At 42.9% G+C, this 14575-nt stretch overlaps 1 protein-coding gene across 1 annotated transcript in view; it reads right to left on the bottom strand.

Annotated features, from left to right (window-relative positions):
• KLF13 (Kruppel like factor 13) overlaps window positions 1–14575 on the bottom strand; it is a 54479-nt gene that overhangs the window by 10724 nt on the left and 29180 nt on the right. The window lies entirely within an intron of this gene.

Below are 14575 nucleotides of genomic sequence, written 5' to 3'. Positions count from 1 at the left end.
CTCAGGAGGTCATCTAGTCCAACCCCCTGCTCAAAGCAGGACCAATCCCCAACTAAATCATCCTAGCCAGGGCTTTGTCAAGCCTGACCTTAAAAACCTCTAACCAAGGAGATTCCATCACCTCCCTAGGTAACCCATTCCAGTGCTTTACCACCCTCCTAGTGAAAACGTTTTTCCTAATATCCAACCTAAACCTCCCCACTGGAACTTGAGACCATTACTCCTTGTTCTGTCATCTGCTACCACTGAGAACAGTCTAGATCCATCCTCTTTGGAACCCCCTTTCAGGTAGTTGAAAGCAGCTATCAAATCCCCCCTCATTCTTCTCTTCTGCAGACTAAATAATCCCAGTTCCCTTAGCCTCGCCTCATAAATCATGTGCTCCAGCCCCCTAATAATTTTTGTTGCCCTCTGCTGGACTCTTTCCAGTTTTTCCACATCCTTCTTGTAGTGTGGGGCCCAAATCTGGACACACTACTCCAGATGAGGCCTTACCAATGCCGAATAGAGGGGAATGATCATGTCCCTCGATCTGCTGGCATGGCTCCTACTTATGCAGCCCAAAATGCCGTTAGCCTTCTTGGCAACAAGGGCACACAGTTGACTCATATCCAGCTTCTCGTCCACTGTAGAGGTGAGTGGCCCCTGTCACGAATAGCCCTTAGATACTTTAGAATAGTGTACTTTAATTAAGCCACCTCTTTGTTATTTTAAGGTTAAATAATCCCAGCTTCATTAAGCATTTTCTTCAGAGGTACTCTCCATTATACTGGTCATCTTTGCCTACACTATACACTAAGTTGGAGAGTGTCTCATTCTTTAAGTGAGGAGGCCAAAACTGGACACATTATTCAAAATATGTATAACAAGAGCCCTATAAACTGGTGGATTAATTTCCTTGGATTTAAAAATATACCACTTTTTTAATACAAGCCAGCATTTTACTACACTGCATACTAACCTAAGAATCTGAATGTTGGATTTATCACCACACCCAAATCCTTTTCCTTCCACCATATTAACAACCATTTGAGCTCTGCTTAGCCTAGGTATTATTTCTGCCTAAGTGCATCTCTTTGCATTTAAATACATCACATTTTATGTTCCACCTTCAAATTCAGTAACCTAATTCCAAGCCATTTCATACTAGGAAACAGTAGGTGGCTGAAAGGTAAGGTAGGGCAACTGAAAAAACTATCCCAAGACAAAGCTGCCTGGAAAACTTAAGGGTTGAAGGATGAGATTTCTCAGTTGAAATTTCTATGTTTCTCCTCTTTTTTCCCCCCCTATAATTTTGGATAAAAGAGTGAAATAAAAACCCAGTTATGTTGCCAGTACTGTCATTTCAAACAGTGACAGCAGAATGTTCTATTTTCACAGACCATGCTGCAAGCTGAGTATTTGTTTTCCTGGCATTTCTTAATTGTGGTAACTTATTAATGTTCTTTATTAAAATTTCTTGGCAGCTTTTCCTGAGTAACGCTGGAAGCTTGACATCTGAGGTTTGTTAAATTGGCAGTTATCATTCTAGATGTCCAATGTCTAACAAAAGCACAACTTCACCTGTGATTTCAACAAATGCTTCGCCTCTGTTCCTACTGCTCACCTGAATGGCTGGTTCAATTTGCTGTTTTTCATCAAATTGTGACAATACTATAGGAAGTTTGAAGAATTATTTTTACTTCCTTTTAGGCTTTTTAGTTTAGAACAATGACGGATTCCAGAAACCAACTAGCAAGGGCAGGGTTAACAAAAGTTCTGCAACCTCCCCTTATCAGCCTTCCTAAGAGCTGGTATATAGAAATCACAGAACATTATTCGCTGCTTTATTAGGCACATGATGAGAAAGTGACTGAGGGGCTGCCCCCCATTGTTGCAGTAGACCTTAAAGAGTCTTGCATGATTTCCTTTCAATGTTCAGCTATGAGAAGTAAATTGTCTAGTGTGATGCAAAGCTACTTGTGTTCCTATGTAGGTTCAGTCTTCCTGAGCCATTCTGAGAAATAGTGATAGTGATGCAGCAGTTTACAACAGTTCTGCTTTCAAAAGAATGAAGTTAATTAGAAATCATACAGGACCACATAGTACAAATCTGCTTATCATCTGCTCAAAATGATATTCAAACAGAATAAACTAGCAGCTGAATGAAAATCCTACACCTAACAGTGATTTTTCTCTTGCCCCTTTGAAACGGGGACTTGCTGCAAACTTAGTCTATTCAGACACTAACTTTCTTGTATGTACTCATGTGGAATTTTTGCCTACACTGTACCATTGCAGGTGCAAAGCTGAGTATTTGTGCCTCTAATTATTTGATTGCAGGTACAACCCCCATAGGTTTGCAAGTACTCAGATGTGCACCCACCGTTTACTTCAGCAGATGCACAAACGTAAGTGTAAGTTGTGTGGGTGCAAATTGTATGTGCAAAACAGTCTTTGAGCTGCACAACTCCATCAATGTTCATGTAGCAGGGGATGAGAGTCTAATACTGCATGTCCTGTGCTCGCCTTAACAATAGTAAGTAACTTTGCACATCTACAGAGATTGTTTTTACCCTTAGGATTTGTGTACTTTACAAAGGTCAGTAAATCTTCACAAAGCATTCCTGTGCAGTTCTTTACAATCCCAGAGCCTGTGAATTCCATCGTGCTCTACAAAGTGAATTCCATGGGGGAAAAACACCAGGCTCCTGTAAATAAAACGTTCTTCCTGAAAAATAGGTGAAATGTTAAGGCTCCAGGCCTGTATCCCATTCTTCAGCATGTTTGTTAGGGGCCACCTTTTCAGAGGTGTCAAGTACCCTCACCTCCCATTATCTATAGCATCTCTAAAATCAGGCCTTAGTCTAGGTCTTTGGGAAAGTCACATAAGTCAGTGGCATAGGTAGAAATTAGACTCAACAGACTTGACTCCCGCTCCCTGCCTTACCTGCTGGACACACTCTTCCCTTCCAACAACAACATCTGCCTGCTTTACTAGTGTGTTTCTCTCTCTCCCCTACACACTGATTCTTTGTCATGGGAGGGAAGTCTGTCAGGTTGTGTGTTTACTGAATATGACGTTACTACCTGCCATGATTTGTGTCTAGACTCCTATCAGCGGGGCAGGTAACAGGATGGTGAGTGGTATAGAGAAGGCTTACGTCAGCCACATGCCCCTTTCAACTGTTACTGCACAAAACGCTAACAGTTCAGAAGCACAGAGGCTGCAGGGGACAAAAATATCAAGACACAAGAGCTTCTGAGCAAACTAAACTTCTGGACAGTCCTGCCTGTAGAAGAAGCTACGTGGTGGGAGTGGGGGGATAGGGTGACCAGACAGCAAGTGTGAAAAATCAGGATGGGGGGGTGGGCGTAATAGGAGCCTATTAAGAAAAAGACCCACAAATTGGGACTGTCCCTATAAAATCGGGCCATCTGGTCCCCCTAGGGCAAAATAAAACAGAACTTCATTGTCTGAGGGCTGTTAGGAAATTGTCAGTTAGGCTTCCATACATTACCCAAGTGCATTCACTACTTCCAGCTGCATTTTTTGTCCTTTGAAGAGAAATTCTTCAGGCCATTAGTCCTTAGCACCGTATAAACCAGTGCTTTTCCCATAGACGTTTTGGACAACAAGTAAAATTAAAGCTGAGTATTTTTAATAAATGTATAATGTTGTCCAGCACACAGGTTTCTTTAAAATAAAACTTGCATAAATCCCTGTTGGAGCCTCTAGTCCCTACTGGCATGCAAATAAATGATGATACATTCTAAGGGCCTGATCCTGCAAAGGAGTTATAAAACCTTAAACTTCAGGGCATCAGCCACTTAGGACAGGGGTGAGGAAAGAAACTTCCTGACACTCCCCAGCACTTCAAACAAGTCATGTGCTTCACTCACAGTTTCCCCTTTCCAGAGACAAAACACCAAACATGCTGTCCCACTGATTTGATCTAGTACAGCAAAGCCTATGAGGCAATCACAGTAACCCAACTGCTATGCCAACAGCATTAAGTAAAATCTCCAAACCAAACATATTCTAAATATCTTCTCCTAAGGATGAATATGATTCAAACACTATTTCACACGCACAATTACAGAGCAGTAATTGTCTCTTCTCTCTAGCCACGTGTACTTTACAATCTCTCCATTGATCTTCACTAGAGATCATCCAAACAGTGATGCATCCTGGTTGGTGGTTGTGAAACTTGACTCTTTTCAGTAAGTTGAAAATTAATAAAAAGATGATCCAGAGTCTTTATGGGGATTAATTTGTTTCAGATGCTTACCAGAGCTAGGTACTGAAAGGCTGGTGCTGCTATAGCTACAGGTTTGTGTTTTGTTGTTGTGAACTTGTACCATGAAGCGTCATGCTTGCCATCTCAAAACTTTAATCAGGTAAGGAGAGTGTGTGCACACATCGTGTTTTTGTCTTATCGTTTTCCTATCACCTGTGGATGAACACTTTTCACAAAGCGATTACTCTGTTTCTGGCCTATCAGGCCTCATCCTCAAAGGACACCTGCACAATGCTTTCAAAAGATGAGACTGGGAGCGTAACTTCATAACTCTGCTAGACACTATAAATCATGGACTGAACAGAGACACTGGATTTATGGCTTATTACAACAATCTGTAACCCACTAACTCCCTTTTTTTGTCCTATGACTGCAGAGGTGTTAACAGGCTACTCTATCTTGAATGGTCTCTTAGAAGATCTGGTAACTCCTTATGCTAAACAACCTTGAATTTAGATGTGATGCTTGAAGTATCTTTCCCAGACCTGAAGAAGAGCTCTGTTCTCTGCACCAACAGCAGTTGGTCCAATAAAAGAATATTACCACACCCACCTTGTATCGCAAAACTAAAGCTTTTACCATCAATGTTAGTCAATTCCTGGCTTCTAAAAATCATCCTAAAGAAGAGTTTGCTTTGTCTTCCTTCCTCGCACCCCACCCTCTGTCATGCCTCTTCCTTCCTCTTTTGAACCTGTCACTACAAAAAGCAAGTTCATCAGGGCGAGGCAGGATACTGTAAAGCAATGATGAGAGCAGCACATAGGTAGTGCCTGTATTTATTTAGAGAGAGAGAGAGAGAGAGAGAGAGAGTGTGTGTGGCCAGATTTTTATGGAAAATGCAATCAGATCCAAAATTTTTAGGGTGAATATGCACCAGGCTTTAGTCTCTGGGAAAAGTAACCTTCTGAGGCCTAGGGCAAAAAGGAAATGAGGAATGATATGGGTGTGTTTGTGGCGAGAAGTAAGGTCCGAAGCAGCGTAATAAATATTTAGGCAGCAAAAGTATTTGATAAGCACTAGCCCTACTAAAAAGGGAAGAGAGGCAGCTGAATGCTTCTTAGCTAGGATACCCTGAATACAGTATGGTTAAAGGCTAGAGCCAAAGCTGCTCTTGTAGTAATTATTCAGAAAAATCACCCCCCTGCCATATGTCCACCATTTAGGTAAGGAGGGAGTGTACATCTGGCAGCTCAATTTGATGCACTAGTAAAACCTATTGGAGTAGAAAAACCAGCAGAACGACAATGCTGAAAGAAAGGAGGGGAGGGACTGAGAGGAGGAGAAAGAAGAGAAATGTCTTGAATGTGCCAAACAATCCATTGCAAAGTGCTTTGCTTTTATTGTTTTGAGAATCTTTTATAACCTAAGAGTGAGCCATGGGCCTATCTTTAGCAGAATTTTCATTAATGCCAATGAGAGTTGTGGATTGAGAGTATTACATGCCCAACATCCTCCCCAGCCTATTACATGGCTGCCCTTGGTAACAGTGAGAAGGTGATCAGCTACCTCTAGGAATATATTTTTCCCCTCCTGAAGTGTTGAGATTATATATAAAAATATAATGTACCCAACTGAGTAATCTGTATAAGATCATTGCTGAGATTCTATGGAAACCAGGGTTTCTGATATGCACAAAATGACTGGTATCCTATTCTTTCTCTTCTAGCTTCCTTGTTCTTCTACATAATCCATTGCAAATTGAAAGATATTGCCATCACATCCTAATAGGTACATGAACTAGCTGTCAAACAACATCTTACATGTCAGCATACCATATACTACTTTTTTTGTCTCATCTAAAACCCATACACATATAGCACAACACTCTGTATGAAAGGATTTAACAGCCATTTTCACTCCTGCTGGACATTCTCATTCACTAGCAAAACTGGAGTTTTCTAGGTAGAACAAATGCTATCAAAGAGCCCCAGCTCATGCAAATAGAGGTGTGGCTCTTTTGGAACCTAAGTGAATGCAAGTACGAATGATGGTAGTGAGAGCGTACCCTGCACTTTGTCTAATGATCAGGACTGGTGCAAGGATATTTTGCACCCTAGGTGAAACTTCCACCTTGCGCCCCCCCCTTCTCTTCCCCTCCCCCCAGAGCATCGCTTATTATAAACGTTCAAAAATGCATACTGCATAATATGGCATTGTTCATTAGAATTAATACAAGGGGGTCAGAGGAGATGATCACAATGGTCCCTTCTGGCCCTGGGAACCTATGAGCAAGGAGGAGGTTGAGAATGCCCCCACCTCACAGGGTCTCTAAACGTTCCCAGGCTCTGAGTACTCTGCCCTCCGGGGGGGGGGGGACCCAGGGGCAAGGAGGGCAGAGCCGGGCTCTCCCAGGGAGCAGGTGAGAATCTCCCTGGGGATCAGGGCTGGCTCCCCGCATTGGCACAGTGCCACCGGGGGGTCGGTGTTTGGAAGGGGCACCAGCCCTTTCCCCTCCGTTGCACTGCGGGGTTTCGTTTCACTTTCCCTCGCCCCAGGCGCTGTGCATTGGAGGGTAAAGCTCACTCGAGCTCAGAACCTCCCCCAACGGCTCTGTTCCTTGGCCGCACTGGTCACCGCACCTGGACAGCTGTCTCCTTGCTCCGCCGCAGGCTTTCACTGACCGTCCTGCGCTGTGCCCCTCGCTGCGGCAGTGGGTTTGTTATGGAGGCCTCACTCCCCACCCTGCCCCGCTCAGCTGACTCCCATGATGCTGGACACTGCTGTTTGGCACCCCCAAATCTTGGCACCCTAGGCGGCCGCCTAGTTTGCCTAGTGGTTACACCGGCCCTGCTAATGATGTATACGGGATCTGGTCTGGTCTGCACTTCTGTATAGGCCATGAATATATTGTGCTCCCTTTGACCCCAGGAATATATCTTTATTATAATGGCAGTCTTTAGCCTCTTTGCTTCTGGAATTGGTCAGTGAATTATGCTGCTGTTTTACTGGGCACCAACAATGTGCTCAGCACTTTACAAAACACAGAAGACGACATGGTCCCGGTCCCAAGGAGCTTATATTCTAAAACAATACAATCTAACAGAAAACCCTGTATCATGCTACTTGATGGGTTTCATCTCAGCGTTATGTTCCCATGATTACCAAGCATGTAATTTCTACTTAGTAATAATGGGAATTCCCACCAGATCTTGATCTATTTGGAGCACCAATTCCCTTCCCTATTCCATGGGCTGCAAAGCCCCTCTCACAGGAGAAAATAGAGCAGTGGAAACTCCACTGCCTTAAAACAACAGAATTTTCCACTTGACTTTCTCTCTTATAGCTTGTTCCAAGGAGGGGAATCAATATCTAACACTTTGACTTCTGCACTTATAGTCAAAATAATTAAATTGCTTTATGCTAAGCTGGGGAAGTGCTAAATCCCGACTGTGTGTTTGGAGGAGAGGGGTATCATCCAGCTTTCCATCATCTTCCAAACCACTTTGAAATATCAGATGCTGGGGTTTTGGAGAGGTTCCCATCAATTATTTTATTTCAATTAACAACTTAATTGCAATATTAAGGTGAAAGAAGGACAGATTTAAAAAAAAACAAAAAACAACCAGTGTGAATGGCAAAGAGAGAAGAATCCCGTTTAAAATAAATAAATAAATCCAGTGAATATAAGCTGGGGTTTCCTGAATGACAAAACAAAAGGATTTTTCCCCCTACCCAAAATCCTACCCTAAAAGAACATTAAAGTTGGAAAGTCAAGAGTTAGGAAATGGTAATAGTCAAATCTGACCTCTTGCATAACCCAGCCATATAATTTGACCCAGTAATTCCTGCATCAAGCTAATAGTTTGTTGAACTAGAACATTCTCCCCCACACCTGTTATACAAAGCACCTTGCCTTTAGCACAGTAGGTTTCAAACTTTTTTGTATGGGTGATCCCTTTCAGATAGCAAGCCTCTGTGTGTGACCCCCCCTTATACATTAAAATTAGGGGGTGTAATTCAGTGGGGCTCAGGACTTTCAGCTCCACGGAACTAACAGCTTGTGACCCCTCCTATGTAACCACCTTACAATGCCTCGAGGGACCGCAATCCCCAGTTTGAGAACCCAAGTCTGAGAAGCCTGGAGTATGGCTAGGGTGACCAGATGTCTCATTTTTGGGGACTTTTTCTTATATAGGCATCTATTACCCCCCCAACCCCTTTCCCATTTTTTCACAGTTGCTATCTGGTAACCCTAAGTATGGCAGTATCCCTGAAGGAGTTAAATTGGGCCAGGTGGCCCCAATCAGCCAATTAAGCTGCAAATGGGGGAGGTTTAGGCTGTGGTGAGGCAGTTAATTAGAAGGAAGCTCACCTGTGAGGGAACAGGCAGGGTTTCTATAAAGCCAGGAGGCTAGAAACAGTGTGCAGTAAGAAAGAAATTTGCAGGTTCTTCCTGAGGTAAGGAAGAGGTGATAGGGAAGCCCTTCCTTCCAGAGTCTCAAGAAAGTGGGGTCTGGTTAGGAAGGCTGGAGAATAAAAATCTTGGAGAGGCATAGGGAGAATTAATCCAGTGGTGAGAGAGAGCAGTAAGGGGGATGTAGCTGCAGACCAAAACTGCTTGCTACAGGGCCCTGGGCTGGAACCCAGAATCAAGGGTAGGCCTCAGTTCCCCTACCATCCACTGCAGAGTGGTATTGCTTGGGGTAGTGAGTGGGAAGACTGCCTCAGTCTCTATGGGTGTGACATGGGGCAGCAGGTGTGAGGACTACCTGATGCTGCTTGTTCAGAAAGACTGCCCTGGAAGGGGGTATCACAGTGACCTGGCTGAATCACAAAGCTGTTGGACTGTGATTTGGTGAGCAGGCAGAGGGTGTAATGGAAGAAGCGAAGGGGCATTGAACTGGGTGGAGCTAATCCCCAGAACTGCCTGAAGGGGTACCACCCTGTGGTGAGTAGAGCACCCTGTGACAGGATGTATTGGATTTTTTTTTCTCTTGTTGAGCAATATTAATGATTCAATTCAAGCCTTGTAATGTGACAAGAGGGCCACAGTGAGGGGTGCCTTACAAATGCTGGACTCATTTTTCCTAGTTATCCCACAAACTGAGGAATTATTTAAGCTTAGTACCAATGTGGACACAAGAACAAATGGATATAAACTGGACACTAGGAAGTTTAGATTTGAAATTAGATGATTTCTAACCATTAGAGGAGTGATGTTTGGGAACAGCCTTCCAAGGGGAGTAGTGGGGGCAAAAGACATATCTGGCTTCAAGACTGAGCTTGATAAGTTTATGGAGGGGATGGTATGATGTGATAGCTTAATTTTGGCAATTAATTGATCTGTGATTTAGCAGGTAAATATGCCCAGTGGTCTGTGATGGTATGTTAGATGGGGTGGGATCTGAGTTACTACAGAGAATTCTTTCCTGGGTGCTGGCTGGTGAGTCTTGCCCATATGCTCAGGGTTTAGCTGATCATCATATTTGGGGTCGGGAAGGAATTTTCCTCCAGGGCAGATTGGTGAAGGCCCTGGAGGTTTTTTGCCTTCCTCTGCAGCGTGGGGCACGGGTCACTTGCTGGAGGATTCTCTGCACCTCGAGGTATTTAAACCACGATTTGAGGACTTCAATAACGCAGACATAGGTTACGGGTTAGTTACAGGAGTGGGTGGGTGAGATTCTGTGACCTGTGTTGTGCAGGTCAGACTAGATGATCATAATGGTCCCTTCTGACCTTAAAGTCTGAGTCTGACTCATTCAAAATGGAAAATATAGGTCCTGATCCTGCAGTTGGTTCTACTCAGGCAGACCCCTGAGCCCACTGATGTCAAAAGGGAGCCTTGTGGATGCAGGGGTAAATGGCAGGATTGGGGCCTTACTCTGTAACTTGTCACTTCATGTTACTCTTACCAAAAGCACCTAGCTAATGTCAGCATGGGAGTCAGCCATGGGATGATGAGGCTCACCCAGCAGCAGAGTAAATATGGTGATTAATAAAAACCTTCTGTAGACAGAAACTGAAGCCAAGAAAGGCAACTCCCCCTACTCATGGTAGCCTTGCTGCTTCATGCACCAGGAGGAGAAAATCCTCCCTGCAGCTGCCACAACTGAATAAAATGAGTCTAGAGGGAAAACTGGTAGAAGCACAAGGTTTCCATTACAAACTGTTGTCCAGATCATTCCTCCTCCACCTTGGAGATTAGTCATAGGAGCCAGCCTGCTCTGTGAACTCAAAACGGTCCCAGCAGAGAGTACGTTAGGCATCTGTCAGTAGCTCCACCTGGGCTCTGAAGAGTTATCCCTCTAGGCCTCCCTTTTTTCTTTTTTTCCTCTCAGTCCATTGTTGCTGTAGGGTGTGATTGCTAAATATTTGTGGTGTCACCCTGGCTGACTTTGTTTAATTCATGTAAATTGGTGAGTAGTGGTGGCTTAATTCTTCTATGGAAATATCCTATAGAAAGTGTTTCCAAAGATTTCTTTGCAAAGTATAAATTTTGCATGTTTCTAGTCCAGTGTGGAATACATCATAACTTGTCTGTTGAAATACAAGGGATTGGAGAGGGGTGATGAGGTAATAAAAAGTTATGAATCACAAGACACATGATACTAGAGAAATGCTTAGAAAGCTAATAAGATCCCCCTAGCTGAAGTCCTCAGAACTACACCTACCACTGGTACCCCACCTCTTCATCCACAGGCTCCATGGGGGAGAAACATCACTGCAGAAGTTCCCATTCCCAAGAGAAGGGTGGTAGTAGGGCAGAACCTACACTCAGTGAACCCAGCCATAGCATGAGGAGATGATCCACAATCATCATTTTGTAGTATCTTCCATATCAGAACCTCACTGAAGTTTATTAAAATGAAGTTGCACATTTTGTCCAGTTGTTTCTTCTGCACTTGGGCCCATAACTGCAGCCTGGTGCCTAGCCAAAACAACTTGGTCAGGGCACTAACCCATACCAAAAAATTTGAGGAACATTCCCACAAGCTGTGTTACAGCCCCCTATCATCCAGATCCTGATTTCAATGGGAGTTATGCAGCTAAATACCTTTGAAAACCTGGACTTGTAGTCCTAGAACAGCTCTTCAGTGAGTAATAATAATAATTGGAGATATACCAATCTCCTAGAGCTGGAAGGGACCGTGAAAGGTCATCGAGTCCAGCCCCCTGCCTTCACTAGCAGGACCAATTTTTTGCCCCAGATCCCTAAGTGGCCCCCTCAAGGATTGAAGTCACAACCCTGGGTTTAGCAGGCCAATGCACACTGAGCTATCCCTCCCCTGTATAGCAGTGAGGGATAGCAGTGTCTGTATAGCAGTGGGTCTTCTGTCCCTGCCTAATATCTCGCCCTTGCATGATGACACTCATGACCTGTTGTGGTGAAGAGCCCTGCACCATCTCAGGAGTGCATACCCTCAGGTTCCTCCTTCCCCTTGCATAATAAAACCACATCATACTGCTGCTTGGGGGCTCCCAGTGTTATTGGAGTTGTTTCTTCATCATTCCCTGCTTTAGTGTTTGAAGAGTGGTACAATACAAAGAGGAATGATGCAGGATCTGAAGTAATTTCCTTTCTTGGAGATGGCCCTTGGCTATTGATCAGTCTTGTGGCCTGTCATCTACTAACTCTCAGCAGGATAGTAACAAGAAAAAAACCTAAACCAATTTCTTCCAAATAGAAATCTGAAGTCATTCTCCTCCTACTAACAGCTATCTACAAGCAAAATCTAGTTAAATTGGTAGGTCTTGAAGTTATTGTATATGAATTCCAATCATTTTGGGGGGAAATGGCTAGAAACTTAGAGTTGGAGCCAGACTAAAACCTGAGACCTGAATAACTGAACTTTGGGGACATTGGAACCAAATCTAAACATCATGTACTGTCCTCAGTCTGTATGGTGGATACCAAAATGACCTCTCTATTTAAACTACATCGCTGATGGTACTTTCCAATCCAAATACTTGTGATTAATTTAGACCCTCGTTTTGGTCAGTGAGTCAAAACGGACCTGACTTTCTTTGAAAGTACTTGTTCTAAATTAATTTCAGATTAGGGGTTGCTCACGGTTTGCAATTTTTGTGATGTCTGATTGGCTGCTTAAATATAACCGATACCATCTGGTTATGTCATAGAACACACAAATAACGTAGAAGTGTTTCTGCTCCCAGATTGGATGACAAACATTTTAAACAGAATACTCATTTGCATTTTGTTAATATGTATCTGGCATACTGTGAGTGAATGCCAGAATTTATGCATCCTTAAGGATCCCTGAACACTGTCAGTGATATCTGGCAACTGCCAGAATTATTGCGAAGAATAAATCATCTGACTTCCATAAATCAGTCTCTTCTCTATGGGCATATTCATGAATCCATTTTTATGATTCATCCTGTTAATTTTTAATATAACACGCTCATTGAGAATAAAACTTAATGGAAGGCTTTAAAGAGATGACTGCTGCATTATAGAGTCTGACAGAGTAACAGGTTCTTCACCTAGGATTTGGACCTGTGATTTTTAGGCTTTGGTGCCCAACCCTGCAAGATCCTGAGCACCCTCTGCCCCCACTGAAATTCACATCATATGGCTTCAGTGGGTGTTGAGGATACATATTACATTACAGGAGCACCTCACAAGATTGGCTGAGGGGTCTGTTTACAATGAGCCAAGCCAATAAAACTGTCCCTGGGGGCAACTGCAAATTTCTGTGTATGAACTTTAGGGTTTAATCAGTAAACCCACAGTGGCACAGCATGGCCGAGGCCTGTGACTTTAGAATCACAGAAGATATGTTATAGCAGAGTGACATAATCTGATACTATGAGTTTGTTAAACCTTATGTGGGTGAGAGAGGTGGGGATTTATTTTCTTTCTGATCATGGATGGATATTTTTGCATGAGTCATCGGGGTACTTAAGCAGTTTATGAGCAGCCTCAGCCAATGAAAACTACTCCCGCTACTGTGAATGGTAAGCTCTGAGAAGTAGTTTTATGGGCTGATAACCAACAGTAGAACTGTGTTCTCACTGCCTGACAGAGTGCAGTTGCCTTTTACTGTGTATATAAACCTGTCATATACTTTATAAAAGCTTTTGCCCAGATTTTCAATCCTCACTTGCCATTATAATCCAGGATATACATTTTTCTAGTAAGGAGTCTGTGAAATACTTTGAGTTTTAATCCATGATCCTCTGTTTTAAAATGAGTAAACTTTTAGAAAAGCAACATTTGCAGTTCTGCATTCAACTCCTACCAGTCACCATCATAAACCTACATGCAGTCACTTAATTAGGACAAGCTTTTTCCACATTAATGGGACAACTTGCACACATGAAACTGACTTCTGTTACACAGACTTCCCACCTTTTCGCTTCAGGCGAATAAAGAGTAAAGAAGCCATGCTGTACTGTTTACTCTTCTCCATTGTTTTTCAATCTTTCATAGGCATGGCCTCCTTGAAATTGTACATCTTCACATACAGATAAATTTGTTACTTTTAATTCTGGGTTCCTCAATTTTTTTGCTCCTTGTGACACCTTAAAGTGGGCCTGATTTTCATTTTCTGAAAATCTGGACCCTTTACAATGTCTCAAGATAGGCTAATGATTTTGGGTGTGCGCCCCTCGCCTCTCCCCCCCCCCCACACACACACACACTTTTTTTTTTTAAACAAAAAAAATCTTGATCATATTCTAAAGCCAGAGGGGACCATTGAGATCATCTGTCATCCTGTGTATAACACAGGCCATAGACCTTCCCCAAAATGATTCCTAGAGCATGTCATTTAGTAAAACATACTCTTGATTTAAAATTTGTCAGTGATGGAGAAACTACCATGACCCTTGGAAAACTTTTTAGTCCAATGGTTAATTACACTGACTGTTATAAAACATGCATATGAAACATTTTTGCTATGAAATTCCTTTAGATCTTGGATACAAGACAGCCATATTAGAGACACCTAAATCAGATTTCAGTAAATCAGAAAACAGCCCAATTTACTTGTGAATGGACTGACCACATTCTTCAGTTGAGTTGTGCTGCTTTTTTCAACTATTAAAACTGTTTTATTAGTATTTAATATTGGCTTATTTTAGTTTTATTATCAAAAACCCAAATCTGTGCCATCTTGATGCTCTAACAAAGCAATATACAAAGATAGCAATGGGTAAATTCCTCATCAATCCCAAGGCTGCCTGGGGGAGGAGGGCAAGTGGGTGAGAGAGGTGGAGATTTATTTTCATTCTGATCATGGATGGATATTTTTGCATGAGTCTTCGGGGTACTTAAGCAGTTTATGAGCAGCCTCAGCCAATGAAAACTACTCCCGCCACTGTGAATGGTA

Source organism: Mauremys mutica, chromosome 11 (genome assembly GCF_020497125.1).
Source record: "Mauremys mutica isolate MM-2020 ecotype Southern chromosome 11, ASM2049712v1, whole genome shotgun sequence".
NCBI lineage: Eukaryota > Metazoa > Chordata > Testudines > Geoemydidae > Mauremys > Mauremys mutica.
Note: the sequence above shows the minus strand (reverse complement) of the source record. Positions and strands in the feature narration are given on the sequence as shown.